At 47.4% G+C, this 13,666-nt stretch overlaps 1 protein-coding gene across 1 annotated transcript in view; it reads right to left on the bottom strand.

Moving 5' to 3' along the window:
* Window positions 1-12,688, bottom strand: part of LOC119975658 (succinate receptor 1-like) — a 54,868-nt gene extending 42,180 nt beyond the window's left edge. The window contains exons 1-2 of the mRNA XM_038815440.1: window positions 12,608-12,688; window positions 3,818-3,944 (exon numbers count right to left, since the gene is read on the bottom strand). The gene's annotated coding sequence lies outside the window, so the exon portion shown is untranslated. The remainder of the gene's footprint in view (window positions 1-3,817; window positions 3,945-12,607) is intronic.
* Window positions 12,689-13,666: the final 978 nt, after the last annotated feature.

The raw sequence follows: 13,666 nt of genomic DNA on the forward strand, positions 1-13,666 counted from the left end.
ACCCTCACAGCCCAGCTGTTTCATCAAGGAGATGGGCATGGCCAAGCTCAATCAGGGACACAACAGGTGTTGGAACTCTTCAGAAGCACTATCCCGCTGCTGAGGAAACAGGGAATCAGCAGAGCTCACCCCAACCAAAGGACACCTACACTGCGGCCTTTGGAACTCTCTCTTGTTCTCTGCCCCTCTCATGGGACAGATATGGTACGCCAGTGACCCCCACCTGGTGAAAATGGTGGCACACACCTCCTCTGCCACCCACTCCCAGGCGCTGTTCAGGAGGGCAGGCTTGAGTCTGCGGCCCACACTGGGGAAGAGGGCGTCACTCTGCTCCTCATTGGCATGGAGCTGTGGGTCCACTTTGGACATAAGAACATAAGAACTAGGAGCGGGAGTAGGCCATCTAGCCAACTCGAGCCAACTCCGCCATTCAATGAGATCCTGGCTGATCTTTTGTGGACTCAGCTCCACTTTCCGGCCCGAACACCAGAACCCTTAATGCCTTTATTCTTCAAAAAACGATCTATCTTTATCTTAAAAACATGTAATGAAGGAGCCTCAACTGCTTCACTGGGCAAGGAATTCCATGGATTCACAACCCTTTGGGTGAAAAAGTTCCTCCTAAGCTCAGTCCTAAATCTACTTCCCCTTATTTTGAGGCTATGCCCCCTAGTTCTGTTTTCACCCGCCAGTGGAAACAACCTGCCCGCATCTATCCTATCTATTGCCTTCATAATTTTTTGTTTCTATAAGATCCCCCCGCGCATCCTTCTAAATTCCAGCGTGTACAGTCCCAGTCTACTCAACCTCTCCTCGTAATCTCCTGGACTCCTGAACTCGGGGAGGGGGGGGGGGGGGGGGGGGGGGGGGGGGTGGTGGGGGCAGGTCTTCTGTGAGCCATTTTCAGGGCCGCAGTGAGTGCGTGGTAAGTGGAGCGCTTAAAAGTAGCTCCAGCTGCCAGGCTCTTCGGCACTAACTAAAGCCCCAGTGGTTACAATGCCTGCTGGGCCAGGAATTGCTCTCAATTCGCGCTGCTAGCGTGCTGGCCCATATTTATGTCCTGACTCGCTTACTGAATAGCACCCCCAATGGCTAATCGTACACTATTCAGTCCCGGTGGGAATACTAGTCTCCCAGTTGGAGAATTCCGACCGTCGTCTCAGCTTGTGGAATATTCTAAAACCTCACATGTTGTTCAAGTGCCGGGCAGTTCCACAAGCAATCTTGTGTAAATGTTTTCTTTGACGTTTGATCATATCAAAATCAAGAACTGAAACTAATGGTCAGTTTACATATTTCAGAGACTTCCCTGTTCAATTTTCTGTAATTAATGTTGAAAACAAGATACAAATAAAATTGAAGCAAAACCAGAATGCTTGAAATAAAAACAGAAATTCTTGGAAATACGCCACAGGTCAGGGCAGCAGCCATGGAGGAGAGAAACAGAGGCAACACGGTCAGGAACATGTTTGTAGTGTGTTGCACATTACACCAGATGTGGTAGATTCGTACTGGTGATACTTTTGCAAACATGAATAGTCATTGGCAGAAAATGTTTAGAAATAAAGTCCAATCTCCTCGGGATAAAGTCAGCTCTGCATTGGGATCTCGAGGTGTCCTCCCGTTCACGATAGTTCAAAAGTGGCCTGCAGCAATAGGCTTTGTGCAGTGGTGTGCAAAGTCAGCGGTTTCCCTTGTTGAACTCTCCTGCACGAGGGAGGGGAGCAGGAGAATGGCAGCTTCGTTGCAAGCTCAGGACTGGCAAGGCTGACTCAGTGGTGGTGGAGTGCGGTTGGGAGCATGAAGGAGTGGAAGAAGGATTGAGTTAGGACAAAGAGTGGGATCGGTGGAATGGAGGAGTGGAAAAGGAATGGAGGGGATTGGATCAGGGGCCGGTACAACAAAAATAGTGCATGGTGTGGGAACAATTGGTCAAGATAGGAAAATTATGGGCTTAAGGGTAGCGTCAGTACTGCCTGCATATTGGTGCACCTCAAGGTATTTGCTGGCAGAGTCAATATGGAGCTTCAGGTTCATCTGCAAGATTACAATTATTCACTGAGAGTGATTTTGGACAATGATCTTTACAATACATAGAATTGAAGAACATCTGAATTTGTCAGATCAACCATGTCCCACAGAGATGCGAGTACAAGACTGCACATGAACATGAACATTTATTACGATCCCAGACACCAACAGTTGCTAGGATACTGGACAGAAGACTTTGAAGAAAGGATACTTCGCTCCAGAAGTGATTGCACAAAGAAATAGGGATATGGTATATTAAACCAAACTTTATTACCAACACAGTATTAATATCTTTAACGTCCCCCCAGAAAATAGTTTAGAATTACCTCTTAAACAATACTACTCAGTACAGTGAATATAGCAGTGAATGCATTGGAGAGAGTGCCAAAGACGTTTACAAGAATGGTTCCAGGAATTCTAAACTTCAGTTATGAGGATGGATTGGAGAGGTTGGGTCTGTTCCCCTTGGAGAGGAGAAGGCTCAGAGGAGATTTGACAGTGATGTTCAAGATCATGAGAAGGCTGGACAGACTAGACGGGGAGAAACTGTTCCTGCTACTAAAATGATTGAGAACAAGATTTAATGTGATTTGCAAAAGAAGAAAATGTGATGTGAGAAAAACATTTTCACACAGCGAGAGGTTCAGGTCTGGAATGCAGTCTGGAAACGTGGTGGAGGCAGGTTCAGTCGAGGCATTCTAGAGGGCATTAGATGATTATTTGAATGGAAACAATGTGCAGGGAGTGCGGGGAAAAGGCAGGGAATTGGGACTAAATAATAATGCTCATTTGGAGAGCCGGTGCACACACAATTTGCTAAAATGACCACCTTCTGCGATTCTATGTTTCGATTTGTTTGCGAATTGAAGTTTAACTGCAGAAAATGGGACAGATGCAATTAAATCAAGCTTGGAGTCGATGACACTCAAAAGGGTGTGGGCCATGTTGATTTAAGAGGTGAACAGATAGAAAAAGGTAAGGTCACAAAACAGCAGGTGGGCATGGATAGTTGTGAGCTGAAGATGTTGATGTTAATATTGATACGTCTTATGAGAGAATTCTTGGGTAAGTAGAAATTAAACTTGAGTGAACAACCTGTGTAGTTGGGAACTATGTTGTTAAATTAATAGCGATAGTTTTGTTATTTCTTTTATGCAATAAAGCTTCATTAGTTAACAGAAAGTTGGTGTAGTTTCATCAGTTAAAACAACTTCCTCTCCTGTCAGCGATCGTTGGTGCACCGCACATGAAAAAAAAATGAAAATTGCTTATTGTCACGAGTAGGCTTCAATGAAGTTACTGTTAAAAGCCCCTTGTCGCCACATTCCGGCGCCTGTCCGGGGAGGCTGGTACGGGAATCAACCATGCTGCTGGCCTGCTTGGTCTGCTTTAAAAGCCAGCGATTTAGCCCAGTGAGCTAAACCAGCCCCTGAAGAGCAGTACACTGGCACACAACATTACAATTATTCCACTGAGAGTGATTTTGGACAATGATCTTTACAATACATAGAATTGAAGAACATCTGAATTTGTCAGATCAACCATGTCCCACAGAGATGCGAGTACAAGAGGAGCGAGCAAGGGGGGGGGGGGATCTTAGACCCTCCCGCCACACCGCCCAGGTGAGTCACGGAGGGCAAGGGACACCAGCCGGTCCCGCATGATCAGGAGGTGACCCTGCAAATCACAAGACAAGACGCATGGTGAGATCTCAGGTATGCATGGTGTGGGGTGGGGAAGTGTGAGTCACATACCATAGGGACATCGTAACACATTGGGGGCTTACTTGATTGTCCAATGCTGAACTCCGCCTCGGCAAATGCCTGCTCTGCCACGCCGTAGACCAGGTCCAGCACCCTCTGCTCCATTACGATGAGAAACCACAGGTTCATTCGGCTCCCTCAGGTCTCCTCCTAGTGGAACAGACAATGCACAATGTGAGACACTCGGACACAGCAGCGTAGAAGGTCTGCAGCTGGCAGCCTGTGTGTGTGGCGCACTCGGTCATGGCCGGCGGTATGGGGGTTGGCATGTGGTATGGGGCGAGGTGCAGGGGTTGCAGTGCCTGGGGTTCGGTTGCCCTCTGTGGGGGAACAGAATGGGCTGTGAGAGTGTGGGTGGGAATGGTGATAAGAGCATGGTGGTGGCAGCTAATCTTGACTGTCCTTGGAGATTGTCGATCCTTGCCCAGCACTGCCTATCGGCCCGCCTGGTGGGGGTCGCATGGGCAGGGGTGAGGGGTGTGTGGGACGGGGGTGGTGCCAGTGGAACGGAGGTGGTGACTCACCCAGTCGCCCTGAGGAGGTCGTCTAGCTTCTTTTGGCACTGTTGGCCGATGCTTGTGATGGGATTATGGGGCGCACATGCTCACGGCTTCTGCCACCTGTATCCTGGCCCAGTTGACATCAACAGATGGCAGCCTACTTCCCACCCCAGGGAAGAAGGTGTCGTGCCTCTCCTCCATGCACCCAACATTATCTCTAGCTCTGCGTTGGAGAACGGTGAGGGCGCTCGTCACGGTGCCATCTTCTTGGCTGGAATGAGAGTGTGTGTTGAGTGCTTATAAGCAGCTCCAGCCTGTCAGGCTGTCCAGTGCTAATCCCGACCTCAACGAATCCGACGCTGGTAAGAGTTGGAATTGCACTAGTTCCACGTGGCGCGAGTGCTGGCCCACTAACATGTCCTGAATTGTTCCAGGACTGGCACACGCATTTGGACCGTGGAACACCCCCCCTTTCAGTCCCGGCATCAGCACTTAGTCTCTCAAACAGAGAATCCCGCCCAATATCTCAGTCCATGTAACACTCCCTCAGTACCATGCTGCAGAGGCAAGAGTGCTACCACCCAGCCATGGTTGTTCGCTGTGTGGCTCAGCTGGGTAAACTTGGTCAAAACTAACAGTAGCACGGTAGCATGGTGGTTAGCATAAATGCTTCACAGCTCCAGGGTCCCAGGTTCGATTCCCGGCTGGGTCACTGTCTGTGCGGAGTCTGCACGTCCTCCCCGTGTGTGCGTGGGTTTCCTCCGGGTGCTCCGGTTTCCTCCCACAGTCCAAAGATGTGCGGGTTAGGTGGATTGGCCATGATAAATTGCCCGTAGTGTCCTAAAAAGTAAGGTTAAGGAGGGGGTTGTTGGGTTACGGGTATAGGGTGGATACGTGGGTTTGAGTAGGGTGATCATGGCTCGGCACAACATCGAGGGCCGAAGGGCCTGTTCTGTGCTGTACTGTTCTATGTTCTATGTTCTATGATAGTGCCTTTGGTTGTTTAGAGTACGGTTCCTACTCAACCGACCCATGCTTGCAAAACCCAAAACAAACTATCTACTTTATATTCAATTCCAATTGCTGAACAATCCTGAGTGCTCTAATAACTACACTAATAACCAATTAAAGATAATCAGTCGAGCCCGCAACATGGTTCATTGATTGATGCCAGAGGCGATATTCATTCATATGCAGTGAGCTGTTCTCTACAAACAAAAGTAATATGTTCCACAAATAAAAATAATGTGCTCAGGTCTTGCAGGTTTTTTTAATTTGCCAGGGGCTTGGAGAGCCTATAATCACTGTTGCTTTCTCCATGGCAACGCCTCGGTCAATCAGAGCCCTATTCTCCTGTAGCATAAAGTTTTGTGATTGTCTGTAATTTGGAATTCTTGCATTTGCCCTGATGAGTACAAGACGAAAAACTTCGACAAAATGTTTCTCCTTTCAACAATACTCACGTTCTGGACCACCAAGTGATTTTTGCACTTTTATGATTTATATTGCATTGACACCTAATTTATTTATGATGGATATGTTTCCACTGGTGGTTTAATGAGCAACATTGCACGATGTAGTGCAGATCCATACACATCAGGCGGATATAAATTTGAATTGCCAATAATGACTATATCATAGTGTTCTTTGCACACATATATTTTTTTTAACAAATTTAGAGTTCCCAATTATTTTTTCCAATTACGGGGCAATTTAGCGTGGCCAATCCACCTATCCTGCACATCTTTGGGTTTTGGGGGTGAAACCCATGCAGACACGGGGAGAATGTGCAAACTCCACACGGACAGTGACCCGGGGCCAGGATTGAACCCAGGTCCTCAGCGCCGTAGGCAGCAATGCTAATCACTGTGCCACCATGCTGCCCTGCACACATATTTATGATTTTACTGTGAATACTGAATGGAGTAAAAATCCATATATGTCTGACTTGACTGTGACTAAGTAGCAGTAGTTCTATTCAGTAAACCCTGCGTGAAGTCTTTGTGTCTAATAAAATACACCGTTCGCGTACACATAGATTGATAAAGACACTGGGAATCCAAATATGTGGGTATAGTGGGAAGTGGAGTTGTTTAGTAATCAGTGATGCTGTAGCTGAATGATAGAGTAGCCTTGTTGGGTGACACGGCCCACTTCTGTTCCAATTTCTTTTATGTTGCAATGTTGCAATTTAGCTGATAGTGTAGCTTGTTTTCTGTTGAAGTGCAGCATAACTTGATGTAGCAAGGTGACTCCACCAGTTAGACGCAAACAGCAACCATTTATTTATGCAACATGAGTAGTGCAGCCGCAAGGCTGCCAGTCTGCCCCCTGGATCAGATTGAGCAAAAATCCAAGATCTGCTCAGCGATTCCGCAAGCTAATTACCAATTGGATAGACGGGTCACATGACCCTTCAGAAGATCGCCCCCTTAAAGGGGACAGCTACTGCATCCCTCTCCCTCTTTGCACCCGAATACATAGGATAATTGTTCCCTTTTACAGTTCCCCATACTTTACAACAGTGGACAGTTTGAGCAGTCCATCAAAAGTTCAGTCACTTTGGTGGCTTCTGCTTCCTCGGATAGCAGCATAACTCCCCTGACTGGGGTGCTTCTTTTGGTGCACTTTCTGTAGAAACTGTCACGGGTCTCTGTTCTGGAACTGAGGTTTCAACGTTCAGTCAGAACAATACTCTCGCCTGTCACAGGTTGATTGGAAATGAGCAGCCAACACCAGCTCCAGCTGGCAACAACGAATCAGGCTGTAATACTGGCTCCTGGGCCGAGTCCCGTTTACGCAGGTGGTCCACAGGTTTCCTCAAACTCCTGCCCTGTACATTTACTCCATAAGAAGATGATCCCGTCTTGGCCACAACAATTCCTGGTAGCCAACTTGGGCCACTCCCGAAATTTCTCACGTACATTGGTTCATCCGTTTTGAAATATCTTGGGCGGGATTCTCCGTCCCGACAGTCCCGTTTTCTGGCGTAGCGCACCACTGCCGGCAGCGGGATTCTCCGTTCCAGCAGCCGGCCAATGGGGTTTCCCATTGTGGCCACCCCACGAAGTCGGGAAACCCACGGGCATGGGTGAGCTGCCGGCCCGAAGAGGAGGATCCCATCGAAGGAGAATCCCACAGCTTGCATCTTTAGTCGAATCATGGCTCCTCTCGTCCCTGTCTTCTCCACTAAATTGGGCAATGCCAGGCTAAGCCTGCTCCTTAAATGTCAAACCATCAATAGCTCTTCTGGAGATATGCCTGTCGTCAAATAAGGGATAGTCCTGTACGCTAAGGGGACTGGGCTGTTTTTGTTTTCAAAGGTGCTGGCCGTTTCTTTAAGCCAGCCTTAAAAGTTTGGACTGAAACCATGACTACCATCTAGAACAGGGGTGGGCAAACTACGGCCCGCGGGCCGCATGCGGCCCGCCAAAGGTCTTTATGCGGCCCACCAAGTCATTAAAAAAAAATAAAAAAATTTCTTAAAAGTCTTTTTTTTTTTTTAATTTTTAAATTATTTTTTTAAGGTTAATGGGGGGGGGGGGGGGGGGGCTGTTGGGTTACTTACTGGTATAGGGTGGATATGTTGACTTGAGTAGTGTGATCATTGCTTGGCACAACGTCGAGGGCCGAAGGGCCTGTTCTGTGCTGCACTGTTCTATGTTCTATATGAGGCGGCCAGAATCATAACCGGGTGAACTAATTATTTTACTTAATATACTATGCGGCCCTTTAAAATTGTGAATTTCTGAATGTGGCCCTTGCACGGAAAAGTTTGCCCACCCCTGATCTAGAAGGACACAGATAGCAGATACCTGGGAACCCCACCACCTAGAGGTTCCCCCCAAAGTCACTCAACCAGCCTGACTTGTAAATATATCACCGCCCGTTCACAGTCGCTGGGTAAAAATCCTGGAACTCACTCACTAACAGCACTGTGGATGTACATACACATCAGGGACTGCAGTGGTCCAAGAATGCAGCTTACCACGAACTTAGGGGCAGCAGGGTAGCATGATGGTTAGCATAAATGCTTCACAGCTCCAGGGTCCCAGGTTCGATTCCCGGCTGGGTCACTGTCTGTGTGGAGTGTGGAGTTCTGTGCTGTACTGTTCTATGTTCTATGTTCTGGAGGGCAACTAGGGATGGGCAATAAATGCTGGCCTAACCAGCGACACCCACATCCCTTAAATGAATTTAAAAAGCACAAGTGCTTCAGGTAACCCATGGTGAAGCATAAGTGAAGCTTCTCGCATGTGCAGTTGTGGAACTCATTTCAAAAACTTTTAGCCATTTAATGCGGGCATCTACCAGTAGTATTAATCTTGCCAAAGAATGGTCCTACATAATCTATGCGTGCCCGCACCAATAGCCGACCTGGCCATTCCCAAGGGTGCAAAGGGGCTGGAGCAGGCAACTGGTGCTGTAACTAGCACTGAACACAGTGTTTTACTGATCTCTCAATATGGGCATCATAGCTCCTGGCAAGCGGTTCCATTTTTGACACGCCCGGATTGGCACTATGCAATGCTGCACAGGGACAATTACCCTCGTTCCCCATAGGATGATGCCGTCCTCACAGCTTAGCTGGTCTTTCCCTCCATGGTATGGCTTTGCGGCCTTCAGAAATCCTCTCATTCTGCCAACCTCGGGTTTTATCTTTCGCAACAACGGGTCTTTGCGGCTCACAATTTTATTTGCTGCGCTGACACTGGCAACATGTCGAGAAAATTCATTACCATCATGATCTCTTGCGGCACTGGGTGGTAGAGAGGGTTGGTGGTGTGCTCTCTGGCAGTGAAAGTCGACTGAGGGCATCAGCATTGGCTGTCTGTGTCCCTGGTCAAATGTATATTCATAATCTGATCAGATCAATGCCCAGCACTGAATCCTGGCCGATGCATCGGCAGAACAGCCTTGTCCTCCTTCAAAAGTCACAGAATTGGCTTGTGGTCTGTCACAACATTAAAATGTCTTCCATACTGGTGGAACTTCCTCATTGCATGCACAACAGATAGACCCTCTTTTCCTGTCTGTGAATAACCTTCCCCAGCTACTGAACGGGTTCTTGACACATATAGGACAGGCCTCTTTTCCTGCCCTTATTTTGTCCTCAAATGTTGTATTTGAATGCCCCCCCAGCCAGTCTTGCATATAAGGATAGGATATCTGTCCAGCTTTGTTGATTAGTTTACTGTTAATTTATAGTCACCGCATACTCCGACTGTCTTAACTGGTTTAACAACAGGCACAATGGGGGCTGCTCATTTGGCGAGCTGGACATGGCTGGATGATGTCCAATTCTTCAAGACTTTCTGGCTCAGACTCAACTTGCTCAGGCATTATCTCTGAAACATTTTGGGGTGGCTACTGAACTTTTGCCTTTAAACCTTTGATTTTTCCCAGTTCATCCTGAAACGTGTCCTGAAACATCCCAACACCACATCGGGCGCAACTAGGCCACTGACACGCGCCTACCCTGCTTCCAATGTCAAGACAGCTGTTTGGGTGTTTTTCCACATTGTGCCTTGTTTAAAAACCTCCATCAAAATACACATTGGCTGAAATCGCGGGCCAGGCCATGGTGGAGGCCCTCTCCCAGGGTCGGATCCCCCCCCCCCCCCCCCCCCACCAGGCCGCCCCCCGCAGGATGGACGGCGAGGTCCTGCCGGGTAAGACCACATGTGAACGGCGCCGGCGGAACTCGGCCTATCTCGGCGGCCACTCGGCCTATCCCGCATGGAGAATCGCCGGGGGGGACCGTGTAGAGCGGCCCCCGACCAGCGCCACGCCGGCTGCGCCGATGCCAATAGCGACGATTCTCTGGTCACCGGTGAATTGGCGGACAGGCGTCGGGGCTGCGTCGTGTGAATCGCGCCCGGCCCGGTGATTCTCCAACCCGGCCCGGGGTCAGAGAATCCTGCCCCTTGTCTTTTCCTGGCTTGATCACAGCGTGACGTTATGGCTGCTATGTCCATTGTTCAGTATCTCTGCTTCTTAACCAAGATCATGTTCCTCTTTGATGTCCTTCCTTTCTTTCTCTGTCATAATCATTTTCTCCCCAGTCAATATAGCTGGATTAAAATGATCTTACCTTCCTGTAGGGTCAATTATCTCAGTCTCTGGTTGTTAAGATGTTAATCTCCATTGGACTAATGACAAATCAAGCTGCTGTTTATAAAAAACATAAACATCCTGGTTGGATAGCAGGCCACAGTCATTTCCCATGATGTAGGAACATAGCAAATGTTTTGGCTCCTTGAGCCTGCTCTGCCATTTAACTACATCATGACTGATCCTCTATTTCGATGCCATTTTCCCATATGCCCTGATATTTTTAATGCATAGTCATTTCTTGATCTCCATCTTTAATATACTCAATGACTAAGCTTCCACAGCCCTCGGGTGTAGACACTTCCAAAGAATCACCTCAAACAGAAGTGAAGGGATGATGGTATCTGATGTTGGTTGGAATGTGTCAGTAGAGACCTGGATACACTCTGAGTTTATATGCTGTGGAGCTCAGGACTCCAAGAGAGAAAGGTATTGGAATCTTTCTTTATTTTTGCCGTTATTACTTTCGATCCATGGATGCTTAATAGACAGGTATCTTTATGTCAAGCATCAAGGAGAATGAGGGATTCATGACGTTGCAACATAGTATATGGTGCTGCTCACTTTGGACACCAGAACCCTGACTCTGTGGCACATGAGAGATGGGTTGGGACTCAGTTTGATTGGTTGACTGGCGACCAATGAACTGGCCAAAAGGCTGCATTCTGCCCAGTAATCGGTGATGATTGGATTCTGCCTGAGCGGGATGATGTCCAGAGAGTTGAGACCTGGCCTCACTCTCTCTGTCTCTCTCTCTCATGTGTCTGTGCGTGTAGAGGGTGGGGTCAAGTTAAAGTGGGAGATAATTAATGAGCAGTATTTGCTGCCTATTTCATTATCGTCTTTGTGATAAATAAAAAGTAATTGTGTTTAAACTTTACACCTGGTGACTGTAAATATTGAGCAGCTAAGGGTCAAAGACTTTTTTACAAGAATTACTTGTTAATTCAACTATTTTGTGACTCTGGGTCAAGTGGGGCTGGAGTTGACCATGCATCAGCCCAAGGTGTTGGAACAACAGTTATAACATCTTACTTACAATGAAGCAAAACAACATATCTTGAATCCCACTCATGGATAAAGTTAATCAACCAGGGGTTTTCTTGCTTATACTGGTTTAAAGACTTTTAGAGCGAAAGAGTCCTTTAAGAGCAAACTGAACCATGTCTATCCAGCTTGGGGCACCATAAGCAACTTAAAAACCTATTAACTATGCCACCCACGATCCAGAAACACTGCCACATTCCTGTGTCCTGTTGCAAAAGGTAACATTGCCCCTGAAAAAATATTCAATGATTCTCTCCCTTTGTAATCACAGCAAAAATACTAAATGCAAATCTTAAAATGTGGAAATTTCTCATATTCATCACATCAGCGTGTGAGATGAGTTAGTCTGCTGCACCTTATACCAGGAGATGTATCCTGCTACGTCAACCACTATTTCTGGGTTGCAGCATTCCCTCCACATTGAGTTCCGACTCTGCAACACTGGGATGGCAGCAGTGGCCCTTACAGCACCAAATTCCGTGGAGAGTGAGACTTATGGGGATCTTGATGTGGCTTTGGACAGTCGTGTTTGATATTGGCCCCATATCAATCCCAACGTGACCTGCGGGGGAGAGAATAGACTAATGGTGCAAATTCCAGTTCGTAGAGAGTTCTGATTAGTACAGTGAGGGGAAACAGAAATTTTATTGCATTTGGTCTTTATTGCATTGCTGTTTGACAGACTTTGGTAATAATACTAATAATAATCTTTATTATTGTCACAAATAGGCTTACATTAACATTACAATGAAGTTACTGTGAAAAGCCCCTAGTCACCACATTCCAGCACCTGTTCAGGTACACGGAGGGAGAATTCAGAATTCTCAGCTGGTACGGGAATTGAACCCACGCTGCTGGCCTTGTTCTGCATCACAGGTTTGTGCAGATTGGCTGCCACGTGTTAAACAGTGACTTGGTTTCAAAAGTACTTAATTTGCCACCGAACACTTGGGGTATCTATAGGTTATGGAAGATGCGAGCCCTATCTTTGTGTCAAGCAGGTGTCAAAGGTCTCCACGTGAAGCGCACTCATGTGGAGAAATCGTGCTGCTGGCTTCCAGCAGAATTATCGTTCATTTGTTTATTTTCCACCCCTCTAGTACTTTAAAGATAAAATCAGCAAAGCAGAAACTGCAGCAAAGGATTACTCACCGGACCAGAACAGATTCCAGAAGGATCAAGCAGGTTACTCCAGCATCACTATTGACCAGCTCCTGTTTCAGTCCCGTTGTGTTTGAGTTCAGTCTTCAGAGTGCGTCTGAACGACAGAGGAAGCGAAAAGAATACAAATGTAGAGACAAGAGGAAATGAATGTGATGCGTCTGGGGACAGCTTTGTCTGTAACCCATTCTGTGCTGTTGTCTGTCAGAATATACATCCATGTGTATGATGGAGTGCAGACAGGCAGTGATTGACACACACAGGATGACCAGTGAGCACACAGAGCACAGCAGCCAATCACCAGACAGGACACGGCCACTATAAAGCCAGAGGGCACCAGTTTTCCCGCTCTCTCTCGGGATCCAGCCTCTGAGACAGTCTGAGCTCGTGAGCAGCAGCCAGTGCAAACACCATGTGGTAGTCAGTTAGTCTGGTCAGGTCTCCAGTCAAGTCAGCATAGTGTCAACCCACAGTTAAGCATGTAATATAGTTAGATGTTAAATAAAATCGTGTTGCATCTTATCAAGTGTTGGAAGCCTGTCTCTCTCTACACTGCATCAAACGCAGTCCACATAGACCCAGCTTACCCAACACATCATTGTCTAGGAGCTGTCCCTATGCAGTGACACCAAGTATAGCATGAAGTGAAGAGAATTGCCACTGTACTACACAGCGAGCTTCCCTTTACCACAATCTGCAAAACCACATAGCACATGGTGTACGAGGACCGTAGAACATTTTCCATTCAGGGAGCAGATGATCCAACGACACCAGCAGCTCGGAAAGAAGTGCTGGCTATTTCTAAAGCTGCCCGCTTCTTTCGGAAAGAGAGGAGTGTGGCTGCTGCAATCAGTTGCAACAAGATATCACCGATTAATAAAAGTAGGTTTGGAGAGGCATGGGACATGTCCCACAAAACAGGGCAACCCTTTTATGGAACTGACAGTCACACCTTGGAGAAGCAATGAGGGCTGCAGGTTTGGAGGCGGCTGAGAAAGGAACTGTTTGTTTTACCCGTGCGTGAGAACTGGAATCCGGTGCGGAGGGCAT

This window comes from Scyliorhinus canicula, chromosome 13 (assembly GCF_902713615.1).
Source record: "Scyliorhinus canicula chromosome 13, sScyCan1.1, whole genome shotgun sequence".
Lineage (NCBI taxonomy): Eukaryota > Metazoa > Chordata > Chondrichthyes > Carcharhiniformes > Scyliorhinidae > Scyliorhinus > Scyliorhinus canicula.